The 24,278-nt window shown below is 42.9% G+C and overlaps 2 long non-coding RNA genes across 2 annotated transcripts in view; one reads left to right on the top strand and one right to left on the bottom strand.

Annotated features, from left to right (window-relative positions):
• Positions 1 to 510: 510 nt before the first annotated feature.
• Positions 511 to 24,278, bottom strand: part of LOC142150334 (uncharacterized) — a 41,684-nt gene continuing 17,916 nt past the window's right edge. The window contains exons 2-3 of the long non-coding RNA XR_012691089.1: positions 737 to 908; positions 511 to 578 (exon numbers count right to left, since the gene is read on the bottom strand). This is a non-coding gene — a long non-coding RNA (uncharacterized LOC142150334). The remainder of the gene's footprint in view (positions 579 to 736; positions 909 to 24,278) is intronic.
• Positions 18,149 to 23,624, top strand: LOC142150333 (uncharacterized). Its single transcript, XR_012691088.1, has 3 exons — positions 18,149 to 18,188; positions 21,483 to 21,533; positions 23,553 to 23,624. It is a non-coding gene; the product is annotated as an uncharacterized LOC142150333 (long non-coding RNA).

The raw sequence follows: 24,278 nt of genomic DNA, 5'->3' as shown, positions 1-24,278 counted from the left end.
CTTTATTGTTAGATAAGTTCAGTAAGCTTGTATATGTCATTAGGATGTTATTAGTAAGAGAGTGAAACACATCCAGGTTTTGCAGTTTATAATTTTTTATATATTTTTTGCAATATGTTGCTGTTATTTCAGCTATCTGTGCCTTATCCCCTAGGGACTCCGCACCTGTCTCGGTGCCTCCCGAGCTCTGGGGGCTGTAGGAGCAGAGCCAGGTCCTGAGTCCTCTGCTTCCTTAGGCTCAGGCTTACTGGGGTCACATGTGGGGAACCACGGCGAGCAGCCGATTCAGTATGGCTGCAGGGATTGGCCAAACCCATTTATAGCATTCAAAATGCTCTCCATCAGGCCCTTCTTCTCCGTGTTGATTGGCACTCCTTCCTGGTGCTTCTTCTACCGAAGGCTGCGATTGATGGTTATTAGGAGCTCTTTGGTGGTCTTGTCCCATTTATCTATGGCTTCCAGTGACCGCACAGATGGACAATGTGCAGGACCAGCAGGCGGTGAAGAAGGCGGGGTCTCTGACAGCTCCTCCTCCTGCTCCTCTGACTGGTCACTCACAGTGGGTGGTGGCTCCGCATCTAAGAAAAAGTGAATAAAATATCTTAAACCAAATTGATTTGGAGTTATCCATTTAATCCTGGAAAAGAAAACAAGGGTAGAGAGTGAACAATGGTACAGGAATATACACAAGTCTAGTGGTGTTATATTCTATATTGTACACAATAAGGGTAATTACCTGATTCTGTTTGTTGTGGTTTTGCAGGGGGGCCTGCGACACTCTCCACTCGCCCGGCCCCCTCATCTTCCTGGACAGCTATGCAGGCTAACGCGGTCAGCTTGAGAGACAGAGGTCCAAAGAGACAATGGGACTACCGTGATGGGGCTGCTACCAGAGTTTGTTTGGTCACCTGGTAACAGAAGAAAATGTAATTAATTGACAATGTAATGTGTTGTCTTCTAAGACTGAAGTAATGTGGAGATGTTTCAATCAGCGGCTAATTCACACGATGGTATCGCTGATTGGCCGCATGTCATTACCCCTTCGAAGCACCCTGGCTCTTGGTCCCTTTGTGTGGAGGACCCCTCGTCCTGCTTTATGGGGGCACGTCCTTGTAAGCCCGGGCTGATTGCTCTCGCCGCCACCATAATTTTATTATTTAAAAAACTGGGACCTGTTTTTTTACCAAAATCAAGTTGTTGTCAGTGTGATTATATTATAGATAAGGTTTTAGGTGTTAAGTTAACAAGTAAAGAGGTTTGGTGCAATAAAGAGGTAAATCAGTGGTATGCAGTTTAATACACAGTACAGAGATACATCCCCCAAATACCTATCAGATACTCTTATCTGCATGTGAATGTGACATTCATAAAAATGTAAACTAGGCGGAGTACAGCATTTCCATCCCATTACTGATGTGTTCTGGTAAATAAATGTCCGTAGTGTATCCGATACTTTAAGAGATGGCTGATAGCGGGTGCTCACTGTGGCTCAGATATATTCAAAGTAGAATGGCTGCAAAGCCAGTGATGGCTGCATAGTTAGTGTGTATAGTTCTAAGTGTGTATAGATACAAGTGTGGAACAAAAAATTTAAACAGCATAATTCGGAGTTATACCGGAGTTGAACAGGAGGAAACAGGAGAAGAACTTTCTGCCTATTAACACAGCTTCACATGGACAACTGTCAGTATTCACCTGAAACTCCATATTCCACCTCTGATGTTTTCAACTCTCCCTGGCTACAAGCTACATGCAACATGAGGACTGTTTTCGACTCTGATCTCATTTTCCTCTCATCTCATGAAAGTTTGTTTTATTTATCAGTCTGCTTTCAATGCAAAATCCACTCTGTTTAATCAGACTGCTGTACTACTTGCTCAACCACTCCCTACCCATGCTACAGTTATTTCAGTCCCCTATCTCAGCACTGTACTTCAATTTTATTTAAGCTTTGTCTCCCATCACAAGTAGGAAGAAATTATACTGTCTTTCACTCCACTCTCCTCTCCCATGACTCTGCAAAATCTCAGCTATTCAATTACCTGCTCTTTATTACTCTCCATTCAACACTTCCACCCACTCCCCCACATGGCTCCCCACATCATTACGTTATACTATCCAGACATCCAGGAATACACTACATTTGCTGCATCCTAGCTCTACACTACTTATCTGATTACACTGGACATTGCAATTAGGCAATTCATTTAATTCCTCATTTTTGCTATTTGACTAATAGTCACAATGCTTGCCAAAATATTTTTCTTTATCTCTTTTCATGGCATTATCTTAAGGACTATATCATCCCTCACCCATCCTGCAACACACACCTCTGTCCACATTGCCCATTCATTACTTCACTCACCTCTAGTGAACACTCATAAACTCTTTTCCTATTTAAATTCAATAACTTTAACAGCCTCACCCTGCCGCCAGAAACTAAAAGGACACACATCTTACAATCATCTTTCCTACCTTTCTTCCTTCCTGCTTCTATTAGCTGGTGATATATCACCTAATCCAGGTCCCCCTCACTTCTCCCACACACATATATCTGAACACTACAGAAATCTGGCAAACCTCAAACACATAACCTGTCTCCCCTCTCTTCCAAAGTCCTTTAAGTGTGCCCTTTGGAATGCACGCTCTGTTTGTAACAAACTTACCTCCGTACATGATCTCTTCCTCTTAAACAACCCTAAACCTTCTGGCAATAACAGAAACATGGCTCATGCATTCAGACACTGCCTCACCAGCAGCCCTTTCACATGGTGGCCTCCATCTCACCCACACCCACAGACCAGGAGGCAGACAAGGAGGGGGGGTTGGACTACTTCTCTCCCCACAGTGCACAGTCACAGTTATACCAAGTGTCCCATCACTCACTTTCACATATTTTGAAGTACATGCTGTTAGGATTTTTAACCCATTCTCTATGCGTGTTGCTGTCATCTATCGCCCCCCTGGTCCACACCAACAAATTCTTGAACACTTCTCTGCATGGCTCCCTCACTTCTTATCTACTGATATCCCTACCATCATCATGGGTGATTTCAACATCCCTATTTCTAATCCACGTTCCAATGCTGCTTCCAAACTACTCTCTCTAACCTCCACACTTGACCTCTCCCAGTGGATTGAATCCGCTACTCATCAGGATGGCTACTGTCTTGATCTTGTTTTCTCTAGACTATGCTCAGTTTCTGATTTCCTTAACACTCCTTTCCCCCTCTCGGATCATCACCTTATTAGATACTTGCTCACCCCCAGTTCTTTACCCTCCCCAGTGTCAAACTCTTCCAAGCCTCCTCGTACCCGCAGGAATATCAACTCTATTGATTTTGAACAGTTTTCCACCTCTCTCCAACACCTTCTCTCCCCAATTTCTACATTCTCCTCCCCTGATCGGGCAGTACCCCATTTTCATCAAACCCTAGCAATTGCCCTGGATCAAGTGGCTCCAGCGACACTACATATTTCCCGTAGAATTCGTTGCCAACCATGGAACACTACAGTAACACGAACTCTACAAAAACTTTCTCGTAAAGCAGAACATCACTGGCGTACATCTTGTGCCTCTAATGATTTCATAACATATACTGATATCTACCACTCCTACAGAAATGCTCTGGACATTGCTAAACAAGCATACTACCGATCTCTCATCTATGCTCAGGCTTCTAACCCCAAACGGCTCTTTAACACATTTATCTCTCTTCTGAATCCTCCTGCCCTAAATCCTCCAACTAACATCAGTGCACAGGATCTTGCTTCCTATTTCAAGGACAAAATTGATAAGATCAGGCTTGAAATGGTATCTCCCTTGACAAGCAATCTGCTCAATTCCTTTGTAGCACCGTCTGACACTCTCTCTTCATTTGATCCCAGAAATGAAGAGGAAGTTTCTACTAGAGATGAGCGCACTCGGATTTATGAAATCCGAGCCCACCCGAACGTTGCCGATCCGAGTCGGATCCGAGACAGATCCGGGTATTGGCGCCAAATTCAAATCTGAAACCGAGGCTCTGACTCATAATCCCGTTGTCAGATCTCGCGATACTCGGATCCTATAAATTCCCCGCTAGTCGCCACCATCTTCACTCGGGCATTGATCAGGGTAGAGGGAGGGTGTGTTAGGTGGTCCTCTGTCCTGCTATATCTCGTGCTGTTCAGTTCAGTGCTGTGCTGTGCTGTGCTGTGCTGTGCTCAGTCCAGTGGTGCTGTGTCCTGTGCTCTGTCCTTTTGAGGTCAGTGGTGCTGCTGGGTCCTGTGCTGTGTCCTGTTCAGTCCAGTGGTGCTGTGTCCTGTGCTCTGTGCTTCTAAGGGCATAGTTATTTCCCCAATATTCCCCTGTGTTTAAAAAAATAAAAAAAAGTTATTTAAAAAAATACCAAAAACTAATTTAATTTTTTTTAAATTACCACAAAATTTGCACAACCAATCCTGCAGTATAAGCCCATTGGTACTGCAATATTACCAAGTTCACACATTCAGCAGTAAAAGTCCAGTGGTACTGCAATATTACAAAGTTCACACCTTCTGCAGTATCAGTCCAGTGGTGCTGTGTCCTGTGCTCTGTCCTGCTGAGTTCCGTAGTGCTGCTGGGTCCTGTGCTGTGTCCTGTTCAGTCCAGTGGTGCTGTGTCCTGTGCTCTGTGCTTCTAAGGGCATAGTTATTTCCCCATTATTCCCAAGTTTTTAAAAAATAAAAAAAAAGTTATAAAAAAAATAAAAATAATTTTTTAAAAAAAAATATATAATTATAACCAAATTTGCAAAACCAATCCAGCAGTATAAGCCCATTGGTACTGCAATATTACCAACTTCACACATTCAGCAGTAAAAGTCCAGTGGTACTGCAATATTACAAAGTTCACACATTCTGCAGTATCAGTCCAGTGGTGCTGTGTCCTGTGCTCTGTCCTGCTGAGTTCCGTAGTGCTGCTGGGTCCTGTGCTGTGTCCTGTTCAGTCCAGTGGTGCTGTGTCCTGTGCTCTGTGCTTCTAAGGGCATAGTTATTTCCCCATTACTCCCAAGTTTTTAAAAAATAAAAAAAAAGTTATAAAAAATATTAAAATAAAAAATTAAAAAAAAAAAGTAATTATAACCAAATTTGCAAAACCAATCCAGCAGTATAAGTCCATTGGTACTGCAATATTACCAAGTTCACACATTCTGCAGTATCTTGTGCTACATATAATGGAGACCAAAAATTTGGAGGATAAAGTAGGGAAAGATCAAGACCCACTTCCTCCTAATGCTGAAGCTGCTGCCACTAGTCATGACATAGACGATGAAATGCCATCAACGTCGTCTTCCAAGCCCGATGCCCAATCTCGTAGTACCGGGCATGTAAAATCCAAAAAGCCCAAGTTAAGAAAAAGTAGCAAAAAGAGAAACTTAAAATCATCTGAGGAGAAACGTAAAGTTGCCAATATGCCATTTACGGCACGGAGTGACAAGGAACGGCTTAGGCCCTGGCCCGTGTTCATGACTAGTGGTTCAGCTTCACCCACGGATCTTATCCCTCCTCCTCCCCCCCCTACAAAAAATTGAAGAGAGTTATGCTGTCAGCAACAAAACAGCAAACAACTCTGCCTTCTAAAGAGAAATTATCACAAATCCTCAAGGCGAGTCCAAGGGTGTTGGTGGTTGTCAAGCCTGACCTTCCCATCACTGTACGGGAAGAGGTGGCTCGGGAGGAGCCTATTGATGATGTAGCTGGCGCTGTGGAGGAACTTGATGATGAGGATGGTGATGTGGTTATTGTAAATGAGGCACCAGGGGGGGAAACAGCTGATGTCCATGGGATGAAAAAGCCCATCGTCATGCCTGGTCAGAAGACCAGAAAATGCACCTCTTCGGTCTGGAGTTATTTTTATCCAAATCCAGACAACCAATGTATGGCCATATGTAGCTTATGTAAAGCTCAAATAAGCAGGGGTAAGGATCTTGCCCACCTAGGAACATCCTCCCTTATATGTCACCTGAATAACCTTCATAGTTCAGTGGTTAGTTCAGGAACTGGGGCTAGGACCCTCATCGGTACAGGGACACCTAAATCCCGTGGTCCAGTTGGATGCACACCAGCAACACCCTCCTCGTCAACTTCCTCCACAATCTCCATCAGATTCAGTCCTGCAGCCCAAGTCAGCAGCCAGATTGAGTCCTCCTCAATACGGGATTCATCCGAGGAATCCTGCAGCGGTACGCCTACTACTGCCACTGCTGCTGTTGCTGCTGTTAGTCGGTCATCTTCCCAGAGGGGAAGTCGTAAGACCGCTAAGTCTTTCACAAAACAATTGACCGTCCAACAGTCGTTTGCCATGACCACAAAATACGATAGTAGTCACCCTATTGCAAAGCGTATAACTGCGGCTGTAACTGCAATGTTGGTGTTAGACGTGCGCCCGGTGTCCACCATCAGTGGAGTGGGATTTAGAGGGTTGATGGAGGTATTGTGTCCCCGCTACCAAATCCCGTCGAGATTCCACTTCACTAGGCAGGCGATACCAAAAATGTACAGAGAAGTACGATCAAGTGTCCTCAGTGCTCTAAAAAATGCGGTTGTACCCACTGTCCATTTAACCACGGACATGTGGACAAGTGGTTCTGGGCAAACGAAGGACTATATGACTGTGACAGCCCACTGGGTAGATGCATCCCCTTCCGCAGCAACAGCAACAGCTGCATCAGTAGCAGCATCTACAAAATGGCTGCTCGTGCAAAGGCAGGCAACATTGTGTATTACAGGTAGAGATGGGCGGGTCCGGTTCTCCGAGAACCGAACCCACCCGAACTTTGGGTATCCGAGTACCGAGCTGAGCAGCTCGGTACTCTCCCGCCAATTCCGAATCCAAATCGAGGCCGAACGTCATTGTGACGTCGTCGGATCTCGGGACTCGGTTCTCGCGATACTTCAACTTTATAAATACACGCCTCCACAGCAATCCATCGCCATTTGACAGAGGGAGAGAGCAGGGTGTAGTCATAGGCTAATTAGAGCAGGGACAGAGAAAGAATACAATATTGTTCTTGCAATTGCTCTAACCAAAATCGCTAGTGCAGAGAGGAGGATAGAGGTTTATTATTTTTTCTTCATATTTGGCACTCCCCAGCGCTTTTGGGTTGTCCCCCATAATTGTGCATTAATATTTCTGGCTGTCAAAAGTCATATCTGTCAGCAGTATCTACTCAATAAATGTTAGCACTCCTCAGTGTTTTTGGGGTGTCCTCTCTAATTGTGCATTAATATTTCTGGCTGTCAAAAGTCATATCTGTCAGCAGTATCTACTCAATAATTTTAAGCACTCCTCAGTGTTTTTGGGGTGTCCTCTCTAATTGTGCATTAATATTTCTGGCTGTCAAAAGTCATATCTGTCAGCAGTATCTACTCAATAATTTTAAGCACTCCTCAGTGTTTTTGGGGTGTCCTCTCTAATTGTGCATTAATATTTCTGGCTGTCAAAAGTCATATCTGTCAGCAGTATCTACTCAATAAATTTTAGCACTCCTCTGTGTTTTTGGGGTGTCCTCCCTAATTGTGCATTAATATTTCTGGCTGTCAAAAGTCATATCTGTCAGCAGTATCTACTCAATAATTTTAAGCACTCCTCAGTGTTTTTGGGGTGTCCTCTCTAATTGTGCATTAATATTTCTGGCTGTCAAAAGTCATATCTGTCAGCAGTATCTACTCAATAAATTTTAGCACTCCTCTGTGTTTTTGGGGTGTCCTCCCTAATTGTGCATTAATATTTCTGGCTGTCAAAAGTCATATCTGTCAGCAGTATCTACTCAATAAATGTTAGCACTCCTCAGTGTTTTTGGGGTGTCCTCTCTAATTGTGCATTAATATTTCTGGCTGTCAAAAGTCATATCTGTCAGCAGTATCTACTCAATAATTTTAAGCACTCCTCAGTGTTTTTGGGGTGTCCTCTCTAATTGTGCATTAATATTTCTGGCTGTCAAAAGTCATATCTGTCAGCAGTATCTACTCAATAATTTTAAGCACTCCTCAGTGTTTTTGGGGTGTCCTCTCTAATTGTGCATTAATATTTCTGGCTGTCAAAAGTCATATCTGTCAGCAGTATCTACTCAATAAATTTTAGCACTCCTCTGTGTTTTTGGGGTGTCCTCCCTAATTGTGCATTAATATTTCTGGCTGTCAAAAGTCATATCTGTCAGCAGTATCTACTCAATAATTTTAAGCACTCCTCAGTGTTTTTGGGGTGTCCTCCCTAATTGTGCATTAATATTTCTGGCTGTCAAAAGTCATATCTGTCAGCAGTATCTACTCAATAATTTTAAGCACTCCTCAGTGTTTTTGGGGTGTCCTCTCTAATTGTGCATTAATATTTCTGGCTGTCAAAAGTCATATCTGTCAGCAGTATCTACTCAATAAATTTTAGCACTCCTCTGTGTTTTTGGGGTGTCCTCCCTAATTGTGCATTAATATTTCTGGCTGTCAAAAGTCATATCTGTCAGCAGTATCTACTCAATAAATGTTAGCACTCCTCAGTGTTTTTGGGGTGTCCTCTCTAATTGTGCATTAATATTTCTGGCTGTCAAAAGTCATATCTGTCAGCAGTATCTACTCAATAATTTTAAGCACTCCTCAGTGTTTTTGGGGTGTCCTCTCTAATTGTGCATTAATATTTCTGGCTGTCAAAAGTCATATCTGTCAGCAGTATCTACTCAATAATTTTTAGCACTCCCCAGTGGTTTGCGCTCAGAATGGATTCAAAGCAGTCCACATATGATCTAAATGAGCAACCAGGTTCTGTCACCAGTCCTGATGTTAGTGTTCCCAGTACGTCATCTGGCCAAGGCGATGTCAAACAACAGAGTGTTTTCAAATTAGTGCAAAAAACAAAAACCCAAAAAAATTTTACTGTATTGAAGCGAAAAAGAAGTGTAACTGAGCAAAAGTTAAGTGACGATAAAAAAAAAATTGCAAGCATGCCATTCTACACACGCAGTGGCAAAGAGAGAATGAGGCCTTCACCTTTGGCTATTAGTGGCAGATCCCAAAAAGTTACCCAGCCTACAATTGGTGCACAACTACTGTTACGCGTCAAAGCCGAGCTGCAAGATAACAGTGAGGCATTACAGGAGAATATTTGCTCTGATTCACAAATGACAACATTCCCTGTGGAGAGTCCATCCAACAGTGGGATGTCTAATCGTGAGCATTCTGCTGTGTGCCTTAATAGCCCGAGTGTAGCCGGTGATACCCAAATTGAGGATGCCACTTTGGAATTAGAAGAGGATGAGGGGGAGATTTGTGTAGGCGACGAGGGCGCTAATGATGATGTTGATGATTATGATGCAGACAGATACCAAATTGCCTTTCTCAATTTCTATTTATATTCTAGATTATATAACGGCTGAATAGTTTTCTATTTTACTCCTAGTGGAGAGAGGATCTGATGCAGACAGATACCAAACTGCCTTTGTCCATTTCAATTTATATTGTACAGTATATAACGGCTGAATTTATTAGTATTTTATACAAGTGGAGGGGGGCCTAGAGAGACAGAAACCAAACTGTCTTTCTCCATGTCAATTAATATTGTACAGTCTATAATGGCTGAATTTTTTAGTATTTTATACAAGTGGAGGGGGGCCTAGAGAGACAGAAACCAAACTGGCTTTCTCCATGTCAATTAATATTGTATAGTCTATAATGGCTGAATTTTTTGGTATTTTATACAAGTGGAGGGGGGCCTTGAGAGACAGAAACCAAACTGGCTTTTTCCATTTCTTTACATATTTAACTATAAGTGTAGGGTGTAATATACATTCAAAGACGATGGCTGCATTGCCAATATGTATAGATGGAGAGGAAGACAATCTGTTTTGTGTGTAGAATAGGCCTACCAACGAAGAATTAAACTGGTTTTTTGGATGATTTATTACCTCAACAATTAGATTACTTGTCTCTAAAACAGTTTGAGCACTAAATTGGGTTAATTTAGGCCCAAAAACATGGATTTTCCAAAAAAATAGCAAAACAAAACCAAACAAAACCAAAACCAAAACCAAAACACGCAATGGCAGTTTTGCAAAACCAAAACCAAAACCAAAACACGACGGTAATCCAGATCCAAAACCGAATCCAAAACCAAAACACGGGGGTCAGTGACCATCTCTAATTACAGGCTTTAATAAGAGGCACAACGCTGACAACATATTAGAGAAACTGAGGGAAATTATCTCCCAGTGGCTTACCCCACTTAGACTCTCATGGGGATTTGTGGTGTCAGACAATGCCAGTAACATTGTGCGGGCATTAAATATGGGCAATTTCCAGCACGTCCCATGTTTTGCCCACACCATTAATTTGGTGGTGCAGCATTACCTCAAGAGTGACAGGGGTGTGCAGGAGATGCTTGCGGTGGCGCGCAAAATTGCTGGACACTTTCGGCATTCAGCCAGTGCCTACCGCAGACTAGAGGCACATCAAAAAAGCATGAACCTGCCCTGCCATCACCTCAAACAAGAGGTTGTGACGCGCTGGAACTCCACCCTCTATATGCTGCAGAGGATGGAGGAGCAGCAAAAGGCCATTCAGGCCTACACAGCCACCTACGACATAGGCAAAGGAGTGGGGATGCGCCTCAGTCAAGCGCAGTGGAGACTGATTTCCGTGTTGTGCAAGGTTCTGCAGCCATTTGAACTTGCCACACGAGAAGTCAGTTCCGACACTGCCAGCTTGAGTCAGGTCATTCCCCTGATCAGGCTGTTGCAGAAGCAGCTGGAGAAAGTGAGGGAGGAGCTGGTAAGATATTGCGATTACACCAAGCATGTAGCTCTTGTGGATGTAGCCCTTCGTACGCTTTGCCAGGATCAGAGGGTGGTCACTCTTTTAAAGTCAGAGGAATACATTCTGGCCACCGTGCTCGATCCTCGGTTTAAAGCGTATGTTGTGTCTCTGTTTCCGGCGGACACAAGTCTACAGCGGTGCAAAGACCTGCTGGTCAGGAGATTGTCCTCTGAAGAGGACCGTGACATGCCAACAGCTCCACCCTCATTTTCTTCCACATCTATGGCTGCGAGGAAAAAGCTCAGTTTTCCCAAAAGAGGCGCTGGCGGGGATGCTGATAACATCTAGTCCGGACTGAAGGACCTGCCAACCATTGCAGACATGTCTACTCTCGCTGCATTGGATGCTGTCACAATAGAAAAAATTGTGGATGATTACTTTGCTGACACCATCCAAGTAGACATGTCAGACAGTCCATATTGTTACTGGCAGGAAAAAAAGGCAGTTTGGAAGCCCCTGTACAAACTGGCTCTATTTTACCTGAGTTGTCCCCCCTCCAGTGTGTACTCGGAAAGAGTTTTTAGTGCAGCGGGGAACCTGGTCAGTGAGCGACGAAGGAGGTTGCTTCCTCATAAGGTTGAAAAAATGATGTTTATAAAAATGAATAATCAATTCCTCAATGAAGTACAGCACTGCCCTCCAGATAGTACAGAGGGACCTGTGGTTGTGGAGTCCAGCGGGGACGAATTGATAATGTGTGATGAGGAGGAAGTACACACTGTAGTGGGAGAGGAATCAGAGGTTGAGGATGAGGACGACATCTTGCCTCAGTAGAGCCTGTTTAGTCTGTACAGGGAGAGATGAATAGCTTTTTTGGTGTGGGGGCCCAAACAAAGCAATCATTTCAGCCAAAGTTGTTTGGTAGGCCCTGTCGCTAAAATGATTGGTTTGTTAAAGTGTGCATGTCCTATTTCAACAACATAAGGGTGGGTGTGAGGGCCCAAGGACAATTCCATCTTGGAACTTTTTTTTTTGCATTATATGACCAATCAACAGTCGTTTGCCATGTTCAAAAAGTAAAACCAAATTTAAACAAATTCAAGAAATTAAACCAAAAGTAAAATGCCCTGTCATAATTTAAAACAAGAGGTATTGACGTGCTCTAAAACTACTGTATTGTTGTTTATATTTTATAAACACTACACTTGAAAGCTTGAGTCTTTCAATGAAGAAGTAACTGTCCATTGCACGAATATTTGCAACAGGGACAATTTTAGGGTTAAGAAAGTCAACTAATAACACATTTCGACGCTGTCTGTCTTTATAAACACTACACTTGGAAGTTGGAGGAGGTATTGTGGCCCCGGCACCAAATTTACTACCGGGGCCACTCCACTGTGCAGTCCATATTTAGGTTTATCAGATATTAAACAACGGTGACAGTTGATGCCCAATTTTTTAATTATATTGTTGGCGCTGTAAAAAATTGTGTTCCGGGCACACCACACTACGCAGTCCATACCCTTTTTTGGTGGAATTCTGACCCGTGGAGGGTTTTTTAATTATATTGTGGCCTCGGTACCAAATTGTGTACCGGAGCCACCACACTACGCAGTCAAGATAGATAGATGCGTATCATAGATAAAGTACATTCAGTGGTGTGGGGCAAATTGAAAAATATTCAAAATGCACTGACATTATCAAAAACAAGAGGTTTTCACACGCTGAAACTCCAACATGTATATGATGGAGAGGATGGAGGAGCAGCCGTATGTGCAGTGTAATGCAGACCAGTTGAAGGTTTTTTATATATTTTATTGTAGTGCCCAGTGCCCACTACTCTACGCAGTCCAGATACTATTTTTGGGTGTAATTCTGACCTGTTGAAGGTTTTCTATATATTATATTGTGGTGGCCAGTGGCCAGTCCTCTATGCAGTCCAGATACTATTTTTGGGTGTAATGCAGACCTGTTGAAGGTTTTCTATATATTATATTGTGGTGGCCAGTGGCCAGTCCTCTACGCAGTCCAGATACTATTTTTGGGTGTAATTCAGACCTGTTGAAGGTTTTCTATATATTTTTTATTGTGGTGCCCAGTGCCCACTACTCTACGCAGTCCAGATACTATTTTTGGGTGTAATTCTGACCTGTTGAAGGTTTTCTATATATTATATTGTGGTGGCCAGTGGCCAGTCCTTTATGCAGTCCAGATACTATTTTTGGGTGTAATGCAGACCTGTTGAAGGTTTTCTATATATTTTTTATTGTGGTGCCCAGTGCCCACTACTCTACGCAGTCCAGATACTATTTTTGGGTGTAATTCAGAACTGTTGAAGGTTTTCTATATATTATATAGTCGTGGCCAGTGGCCAGTCCTCTACGCAGTCCAGATACTATTTTTGGGTGTAATTCAGACCTGTTGAAGGTTTTCTATATATTATATTGTGGTGGCCAGTGGCCAGTCCTCTACACAGTCCAGATACTATTTTTGGGTGTAATTCAGACCAGTTGATGGGTTTTTAATTGTATTGTGGAGAACACTCCTCTACGCAGTCCAGAAAGATACCTTGTTGCAACGTTTTCTACTAAAAAAAAAAAATTATTGTGAGGTGTTAGGTGTTCAGAATAGCCTTTAAATTAGTGGAAATTATTGTTATTGAATGTTATTGAGGTTAATTATAGCGTAGGAGTTAAAATAAGCCCAAAAACTTGATTTTTACACTTTTTAGTTTTTTTTTAAAAAAAATCCGAATCCAAAACCTTAAATCCGAACCAAAACGTTTTGGTCAGGTGTTTTGCAAAACAAATCCAAACCCAAAACATCGAGAAAATCCGGATCCAAAACACAAAACACGAGACCTCAAAAGTCGCCGGTGCACATCCCTAGTTTCTACTCTCTTCTCATCTTTCTACTCTACCTCCTGTCCTCTTGATCCCATTCCCTCTCAAATTGGTATGTCCCTGTCTCCTGTGCTCATTCCCCCTCTAACTAAAATCTGTAATCTATCTCTTTCTACTGGTATTTTTCCATCACTTTTCAAGCATGCAGTGATTACTCCCATTTTAAAAAAAACAGAATTCTGACCCTAACTCTCTCATAAATTACTGCCCCATCTCCCAGCTCCCATGCCCCCCAAAGCTTCTTGAGAGAATTGCCTACACCCGCCTCACACACTTTCTTACAGCAAACAACCTATTGGATCCTCTTCAGTCAGGCTTTCGCTCTCAACACTCCACAGAGACTGCGCTGACCAAAGTTGTCAATGATTTGATCACAGCAAAAAATAATAACCAATACTCTCTTCTAATTCTCCTGGATCTCTCTGCTGCATTTGACACTGTTGACCACTCTCTCCTCATAAAAACGGTACAATCCCTAGGTCTTGAAGGCACTGTCCTATCCTGGTTCTCATCCTACCTATCTAATCGCTCTTTCAGTGTTAATTTCTCTGGATTCACCTCTGTTTCGCTTCCTTTATCAGTTGGAGTTCCAAAAGGCTCAGTCCTAGGTCCTCTGCTATTCTCTATCTACACCACTTCTCTTGGAAAACTAATAAGCTCCTTTGGATTTCAGTATCATCTCTATGCGGATGATACACAAATTTATCTATCCTCTCCTGATCTCTCACCATCTGTGTAGTCTCGCGTTACTGACTGTCTTTCTGCCATTTCATCTTGGATGTCTTCTCGCCAACTCAAACTCAATCTTTCAAAAACTAAATTAATATTCCCACCCAAAAACAGAAGCTTCCTGCCTGACATTTCTATTTCTGTTGATAACATGACCATAAATCCCACCCCGCAAGCTCGTTGCCTAGGTGTAATCCTTGATTCACAACTGTTGTTTATTCCCCACATCAACTCTATGTCTAAATCATGTTACATACACCTAAAGAACATTTCCAGAATACGCACATATCTGACGCAAGACACTGCAAAAACCTTAATTCATGCACTCATCTCCCGCATCGACTAATGCAATTCCATCCTTACTGGTCTTCCCAAAGTCAGACTTGAACCCCTACAATCTATTTTGCACGCAGCGGCTAGATTGATTTTCCTTACAAACCGTTATTCCTCTGCTGAGCCACTCTGTCAGTCTCTACATTGGCTGCCTGTATTTCAACGAATCCAATATAAAATTCTTCTACTAACATACAAGGCCATCAACAAAATTGCACCGACATACATTTCCTCACTTGTCTTGAAATATCTCCCTACTCGACACCTCCGTTCTGCACAAGATCTACGTCTGTCCTCCACTCTCATCACATCCTCCCATTCTCGGTTACAGGATTTTTTCCGGGCTGCACCCACTTTGTGGAATTCCCTCCCACGCACAGTAATACTTCCTCTAGTCTTCAAACCTTCAAGCGTTCACTGAAAACCCAACTCTTCAGACAAGGTTATGATATTCCTCAACCATCATCTTATATATACCTAGATTACCCTATTACCATCCTCTACACTGCTAACACAAGACAACAACCTTCTGACCAACATTGCAACACACACAGCCCACTCAGTACTTTTACCTTTGCAGTCTGGCTGGTCCATTGTGCAATATGATGTAGCACATGCCCTTGTGTTTCTAACTCCCATTGTCCTATAGATTGTAAGCTTTCGAGCAGGGTTCTCTTACCTCTCTGTATGTATTACCCAGTAATGTCTTTTTAATGTTAGTTCCCAATTGTAAAGCGCTACGGAATTTGCTGGCGCTATATAAATAAATGTTGATGATGATGATCAGCGCTGGGCTCATGAGTTCAATTCCCATCCAGGGCCTTATCTGTGTGAAGTTTGTATGTTCTACCCTCTGGGTGCTCCGGTTTCCAGGTATGACCATCGAGAAGGACTCAGAAGTCCATGTTCAGCAGATTTACATTAATGGTGAGAACACGTTTTCATGATTATTATCATTAATAAGCATCTGTTTTCCCCAGTAAGCTGCCTCTGCTAGAGGGAATGAAATCCAGCATCAAGCTGCCCCCGGGTCTGCCAGAAGCGAGGTAGAAAAAGCAGCAATGTCTGACATTATATAGAAGTCTAAACAGAGCAGTATATCATCATCATCACCATTTATTTATATAGCGCCACTAATTCCGCAGCGCTGTACAGAGAACTCACTCACATCAGTCCCTGCCCCATTGGAGCTTACAATCTAAATCCGTAACACACAGGCAGACTAGGGTCAATAACTTGTTAGCAGCCAATTAACCTACCAGTATGTTTTTGGAGTGTGGGAGGAAACCAGAGCACCTGGAGGAAACCCACGCAAACACGGGGAGAACATACAAACTCCTCACAGATAAGGTCATGGTCGGGAATTGAACTCATGACCACTACCTGTGAGGCAGAAGTGCTAACCACTGAGCCATCGTGCAGTATATTAGGTGAAGGATGTAAAAGTAGTGGAAATTAATGAATAGGGGGAGGGGGGGGGGGTTAGTTATGTGTTACAAGTTTGGATGTTTCTCTCTCCACCTTACACAGGTGAATCTGTATACCTGAAAACAGTGCTTTTATAGGGGCAGTTCCAAAACCCAGAATAAATGGAGCACTGTAGGAGTGTTCTTATGTGAAGGGGGACAAATGGAAATGTATTACACCCCACATAGTCTGCAGTTTGTAAACAATGTTTATTGTCAGACATCCCCGCTCCCCAATCATTGATAATCATTCCTTCTGCTTTCCTCGTGATAAAACTAACTACGCCCCCTATCTACGCAGCCATGACTCTGGTGGGGACTGTCCTACATAACCAGGGACTGCCGGGGCATATGGGTAAGGCCATAGTTGTCCTTCCCCTTTGGAAATGGGCCCATATAGAGTTCTCTAATGTGGTGGATTAAACCCTGTGGACTCTGGGTGGAGATAACGTCACCCCACTCCATGTGTCTCACTCTGAATTCCATAATATGTACTGTGGGCCCTTCCTGGACCTTAATTGTCATCAGGAAATACAGCAACCCCTTCACCTATGATATATATTCCATATATTCAACAATGAACATTCATCATCATCACCATTTATTTATATAGCGCCACTGATTCCACAGCAATGTACAGAGAACTCACTCACATCAGTCCCTGCCCCATTGGGCCCCAGAACTGTGAGGCAGAAGTGCTAACCACTAAGCCACCGTGCTGCCCACATTAAGAACATATCCCCATGTTCATTGGAACATGGGCTGAGCTCCACACTCCAAGGTCATTCTTACACAACTGAGCTTGGATGGGCAGCTCCTAAACACCCCCATTATAATTTGCCACAGCAGTGTCCCTATTTTATCAGGTCTGCCTCTTTCAACAGGATCTGGTGACATCACGCACTGTGACATCACGCACTTGACATCATAGTGAGTGACCACACTGCCCAGGGACAGTGCAGAGAGGCAGCTCAGAGAGAGCGAAGAAGTCAAACACACAGTTGTGTTTTTCATAAGTCTCTCTATTGAAAGCTGTTTACAGGAGTTATGAGGTGAGGTCTAATTGTGAAGGTGCATGTGATAAGTATGAGAGAACCTGTTAATGTTTAGAGCACAGCACAGAGTATATCAGGAGATGAGTGATGTGTCAGTGAGGTCAGGACTGCATGTGACAGGGGCAGTGACATGATGTGTGGATGGGAATGGAGGCAGCAGGAAGCCACAGACTGAGAGTTATATAGTAGAAGGAGCAGGTGCCCCAGCAGCACAGAGTATTTAATTAGATGATTTTGTGGAAGTTGTGGTTGGCAGTGACCTGTCCTCTCCCTGATAATAATATATAGCCCACTGCCCAGTGTAGATTCTCCTTTCCTGTATGTAAGTTTAAATATTTGTTTTATTTTATGTTGCACATTTTAAACTGCATTGAATGTGAATAATTAAATGTAAATATTCCATCATTCGCTCTTTACAGAGATGATTTCTATTACGTGCTGTTTCTGAACCCTGCTATCATCTTATCGCAAAGGGGAAATATTTGTATTATCAGCAGACATTAAAGTGATAACGCCACAAAAAGCTAAAATTATATTATAATAAAAGAAAAAAATGAAACGTACCTGCACTCACCCAATCTGGTGCGTCCTGTGATGCCTGTAACGGCTGAAACAGGAAATCCCTTATTATGGTCGGGGTGGGATTTTTTTTCAAAGTTCTAGTGGTGTTGTCAAGGGCCCTCCCCCCGTAGTTGTCACACTCACAACCTGTAACTGATAGTTATTTGTAGCCACGGATCCCTTTTCCTGTTGCTCACAGATCGGAGTATGCCTGGCTGTTTGTCTGGCACTAGTGTACATTAAATAAGCAGGTAAATAAGAATGTATTCTCTACTTGTCTATCCAGGTCGAATAATGATGAGCTTGAGACCCTGTGGAAACAACTGAGGGAGAGCAAGCAAGTGGAGGCAGAAGAACTGTGGATCAAGCAGCAGTTGGTATGACAACTATCTATAACCATTTTTCTACATACAAACTAGAGATGGGCGGGTCCGGTTCTCCGAGAACCGAACCCACCCGAACTTTGGGTATCCGAGTACCGAGCTGAGCAGCTCGGTACTCTCCCGCCAATTCCGAATCCAAATCGAGGCCGAACGTCATTGTGACGTCGTCGGATCTCGGGACTCGGTTCTCGCGATACTTCAACTTTATAAATACACGCCTCCACAGCAATCCATCGCCATTTGACAGAGGGAGAGAGCAGGGTGTAGTCATAGGCTAATTAGAGCAGGGACAGAGAAAGAATACAATATTGTTCTTGCAATTGCTCTAACCAAAATCGCTAGTGCAGAGAGGAGGATAGAGGTTTATTATTTTTTCTTCATATTTGGCACTCCCCAGCGCTTTTGGGTTGTCCCCCATAATTGTGCATTAATATTTCTGGCTGTCAAAAGTCATATCTGTCAGCAGTATCTACTCAATAAATGTTAGCACTCCTCAGTGTTTTTGGGGTGTCCTCTCTAATTGTGCATTAATATTTCTGGCTGTCAAAAGTCATATCTGTCAGCAGTATCTACTCAATAATTTTAAGCACTCCTCAGTGTTTTTGGGGTGTCCTCTCTAATTGTGCATTAATATTTCTGGCTGTCAAAAGTCATATCTGTCAGCAGTATCTACTCAATAATTTTAAGCACTCCTCAGTGTTTTTGGGGTGTCCTCTCTAATTGTGCATTAATATTTCTGGCTGTCAAAAGTCATATCTGTCAGCAGTATCTACTCAATAAATTTTAGCACTCCTCTGTGTTTTTGGGGTGTCCTCCCTAATTGTGCATTAATATTTCTGGCTGTCAAAAGTCATATCTGTCAGCAGTATCTACTCAATAATTTTAAGCACTCCTCAGTGTTTTTGGGGTGTCCTCTCTAATTGTGCATTAATATTTCTGGCTGTCAAAAGTCATATCTGTCAGCAGTATCTACTCAATAATTTTTAGCACTCCCCAGTGGTTTGCGCTCAGAATGGATTCAAAGCAGTCCACATATGATCTAAATGAGCAACCAGGTTCTGTCACCAGTCCTGATGTTAGTGTTCCCAGTACGTCATCTGGCCAAGGCGATGTCAAACAACAGAGTGTTTTCAAATTAGTGCAAAAAACAAAAACCCAAAAAAATTTTACTGTATTGAAGCGAAAAAGAAGTGTAACTGAGCAAAAGTTAAGTGACGATAAAAAAAAAATTGCAAGCATGCCATTCTACACACGCAGTGGCAAAGAGAGAATGAGGCCTTCACCTTTGGCTATTAGTGGCAGATCCCAAAAAGTTACCCAGCCTACAATTGGTGCACAACTACTGTTACGCGTCAAAGCCGAGCTGCAAGATAACAGTGAGGCATTACAGGAGAATATTTGCTCTGATTCACAAATGACAACATTCCCTGTGGAGAGTCCATCCAACAGTGGGATGTCTAATCGTGAGCATTCTGCTGTGTGCCTTAATAGCCCGAGTGTAGCCGGTGATACCCAAATTGAGGATGCCACTTTGGAATTAGAAGAGGATGAGGGGGAGATTTGTGTAGGCGACGAGGGCGCTAATGATGATGTTGATGATTATGATGCAGACAGATACCAAATTGCCTTTCTCAATTTCTATTTATATTCTAGATTATATAACGGCTGAATAGTTTTCTATTTTACTCCTAGTGGAGAGAGGATCTGATGCAGACAGATACCAAACTGCCTTTGTCCATTTCAATTTATATTGTACAGTATATAACGGCTGAATTTATTAGTATTTTATACAAGTGGAGGGGGGCCTAGAGAGACAGAAACCAAACTGTCTTTCTCCATGTCAATTAATATTGTACAGTCTATAATGGCTGAATTTTTTAGTATTTTATACAAGTGGAGGGGGGCCTAGAGAGACAGAAACCAAACTGGCTTTCTCCATGTCAATTAATATTGTATAGTCTATAATGGCTGAATTTTTTGGTATTTTATACAAGTGGAGGGGGGCCTTGAGAGACAGAAACCAAACTGGCTTTTTCCATTTCTTTACATATTTAACTATAAGTGTAGGGTGTAATATACATTCAAAGACGATGGCTGCATTGCCAATATGTATAGATGGAGAGGAAGACAATCTGTTTTGTGTGTAGAATAGGCCTACCAACGAAGAATTAAACTGGTTTTTTGGATGATTTATTACCTCAACAATTAGATTACTTGTCTCTAAAACAGTTTGAGCACTAAATTGGGTTAATTTAGGCCCAAAAACATGGATTTTCCAAAAAAATAGCAAAACAAAACCAAACAAAACCAAAACCAAAACCAAAACACGCAATGGCAGTTTTGCAAAACCAAAACCAAAACCAAAACACGACGGTAATCCAGATCCAAAACCGAATCCAAAACCAAAACACGGGGGTCAGTGACCATCTCTAATACAAACATACACGTACAGAGGTAATCACGACACGGTGTGGTCATGCCAGGCTGAGGGGCGTGTGACGGTCTCTGGGGCCGTGCTAAGCGCTTCTGAAGCATTAGGCTGTCTCCAATTCCCCTTCTCTAACAAACCCCCCAACTTGTCTGGGGACAAACGTGCCGACTGGTGGAATGGCGGCACAGTGGCGTCAATTCGTGACTGTCCCACCTAAATCAGGACATCTGGGAGGTATGATTGGAATATGGCCATTGTGATACTATGAACCATGTGTGTGACATGTCATTGTGCATGATCCCACGCTATATCTTCATGTATAGCCTCCAGCTTTCAGGAGCGCTTTATATATTTATATATATACATATATATATATATATATATATATATATATAGCGGCAACATATACACATTACTCTTACGGAGACTATATACATTCACATCAGTTCCTGCTCCGACATCCGCGTGGAAGTGGGACACTAAAAGGTTAATATCCCTCACCATGCGAACGGCTGGAAACTGACTCACGGTACAGATTCAGTTTCAATTTTTCACATTATAGACGGGATTAATAATGTGATGCCCACTGTCTGTACTGAAAAATAAAAGTACGGAAAGTGTGACATACATTTATCGGTCTCTCTCTCACTCTCTGTCACTCTCTCTCTTTCTCCATCTCTGTCTCTGTCTCTCTCACCCTCTGTCTCTCTCTCACCCTCTGTCACTCTCTCTCTCTCTCTCTCTCTCACCCTCTGTCTCTCTCGCCCTCTGTCACTCTCTCTCTCTGTCTCTCTTTCTCTCTTATTTCTCTCTCACACTCTAAAACTGACCTTATATCTGCATTATTCCCTGGACAGGAAAGAAAATGCGACATCCTTGAAGGAAGAGAGGAGCTGCTATCAAGCCTGGTCAGTCCATCATTATATCACTTAATATTCCAATGTGATGATAGTCACAGCCGTGGTGCACTCTCTCCTCGCAAGTGTCCCATAAGACCAAAACTGAAGCTTTGTCCACACACTTTATTACTGTAGTATATACAGCAATCACCCCGGGTATATTATATACCCAGCAATCACCCCGGGTGTATTATATACCCAGCAATCACCCCGGGTGTATTATATACCCAGCAATCACCCCGGGTGTATTATATACCCAGCAATCACCCCGGGTGTATTATATACCCAGCAATCACCCCGGGTGTATTATATACCCAGCAATCACCCCGGGTGTATTATATACCCAGCAATCACCCCGGTGTATTATATACCCAGTAATCACCCCGGGTGTATTATATACCCAGCAATCACCCCGGGTGTATTATATACCATGCAATCACCCCGGGGGTATTATATACCCAGCAATCACCCCGGGTGTATTATATACCCAGCAATCACCCCGGGTGTTTTATATACCCAGCAATCACCCCGGGTGTATTATATACCCAGCAATCACCCCGGGGGTATTATATACCCAGCAATCACCCCGGTGTATTATATACCCAGTAATCACCCCGGGTGTATTATATACCCAGCAATCACCCCGGGTGTATTATATACCATGCAATCACCCCGGGGGTATTATATACCCAGCAATCACCCCGGGTGTATTATATACCCAGCAATCACCCCGGGGGTATTATATACCCAGCAATCACCCCGGGTGTATTATATACCCAGTAATCACCCTGGGTGTATTATATACCCAGTAATCACCCTGGGTGTATTATATACCCAGCAATCACCCTGGGTGTATTATATACCCAGTAATCACCCCGGGTGTATTATATACCCAGCAATCACCCCGGGTGTATTATATACCCAGCAATCACCCCGGGTGTATTATATACCCAGCAATCACCCCGGGTGTATTCATATAAACACATCAAGTAGTAATATCTCCCAATTTCATAGAACATAAACACTCTCAACCATACTTGCCTACTTTTTAAATCTGTAATCCAGGAGATCCAGAGTACAGGTCATGTGACTGAGGGTAGGAGGAGGCGTTGCGACATCGTTACGTCACTATAGCCCCGCCCCTACTATAAAATACAGAAATTCAAGGCATTGAATAGTGGGACTTAATGACACGATTAAGCCCTGCCCCCGCTATTCAATGCCGTGAATTTCAACATTTTACAGGGTCCGGGAGGTTTGCCTACTCTTCCGAGAGCTTGGGAGGACTCCACGAAATTCTGGAGCCTCCCGGAAATTTCGGGAGAGTAGACAACTAACTATGCTCTCAACCCAGAGCTTTATTTATCTCTTTTCAAGGTCTTCCACAGTAGTTTGCATGGAGAAGCTCTGTCCTCTGGATTATTGCCCCAGTGTCCTAACTGCTATTGTATCAGGGCCCATCGTTCTCGTTATCCTACAAGACAGTGCACTGAATCTGTCTCCTCCATCTAATGCCCACATTGGGCCTTACTAGCATAAAAAAGTCATAATTTCTGGAATAAATGGCTGCAGTGATTTATAAGTAGATATTTATATAATATCACATCAGAATATGCTACAGAACTCCAGATATAATAATAGTTGTACAGTAAAATTCTACAGTAAAACAGTGTTACAGTAAAATTGGCCAAATTCTGTCATTTGTTTAATAAAATAGAGGACATCCAGGTGGTCTTACGTTTACTCCGTCCAAAAAATCCCCTACGTAGTCTTCTGTTTGCCAAATAATGTTATACAGTGACAGAGAACGATCCGCACTTATTCTGTTCATTTATAGTCTGATTTATGGTACAAATGAAAGCCTCCTAGAAACTTGGACACAGCGGTGCAGCAACATAACCGTACCTTGCAAATAAGCCCCTTTGTGCGAGGAGAGGGCACTACACAATGTGTTACACAAATATACAATATGGTGTGCGCTACGTATTCATATACTCAGATCTAAATGTAATTCTCTCTATATTGCAGCTCAGCAGCTATATGCGGGAGAATGATCTCCTGAAGAATAGGCTCACCAGGCTGCGGCTGCTGGCCACAGAGCAGGAGGTACAGTATAACAGTTACTATAAAGAGGTGGCGCTCAGGTGGTGGCTTTGCTTACATTACCCGTGGTGCCGTCACTTCAGAGCTGAGGGTACATTTTACACGGCACTCAGTTCATAGGTGCAGAGAGAACATGACACAGCTGTGTGACCAGTAAATAACATGGACTCATGTATGTAGTAACTGATAGCCGAGCGGGATGGAGGAGCAGGTGCTTTGCTGCCGGAAATATTTTATTGTGTTTATTACATGTGTGCCCAGTGTAAAGTGTACAGACATGTAAATGTGTAATGTATTTATGTATAAACAGTAGAAGAAGTGGCGATATGGCGATACCCCCATAAACACCCCCACATCCACCTCTGTGTATAACACTTATGGATTCCACTCACCCAGTGGTCCAGTAGAGATCTGGGGGGCCCAGTGTAGATGGTGCTAGACATCAGGGACAAAATAATGTCAGTCTGGGTGAGAAATATTCTGCTCCATCTATAAGATCCAGCTGTGTCCTGGGACCAACAACTTACCATTTATTCCCTCTCCTGTCTACCTGCGTTCAGCTACCCGGCAGTACCAATCCAATGTAAACGGTCAGAAGGTTTTAGCAACCAGCAAAGAGGTGCTGCAGCAGCTACACCCCCCAGAGAAGTG

The sequence above is a fragment of the Mixophyes fleayi genome, chromosome 4 (genome assembly GCF_038048845.1).
Source record: "Mixophyes fleayi isolate aMixFle1 chromosome 4, aMixFle1.hap1, whole genome shotgun sequence".
NCBI lineage: Eukaryota > Metazoa > Chordata > Amphibia > Anura > Limnodynastidae > Mixophyes > Mixophyes fleayi.
Note: the sequence above shows the minus strand (reverse complement) of the source record. Positions and strands in the feature narration are given on the sequence as shown.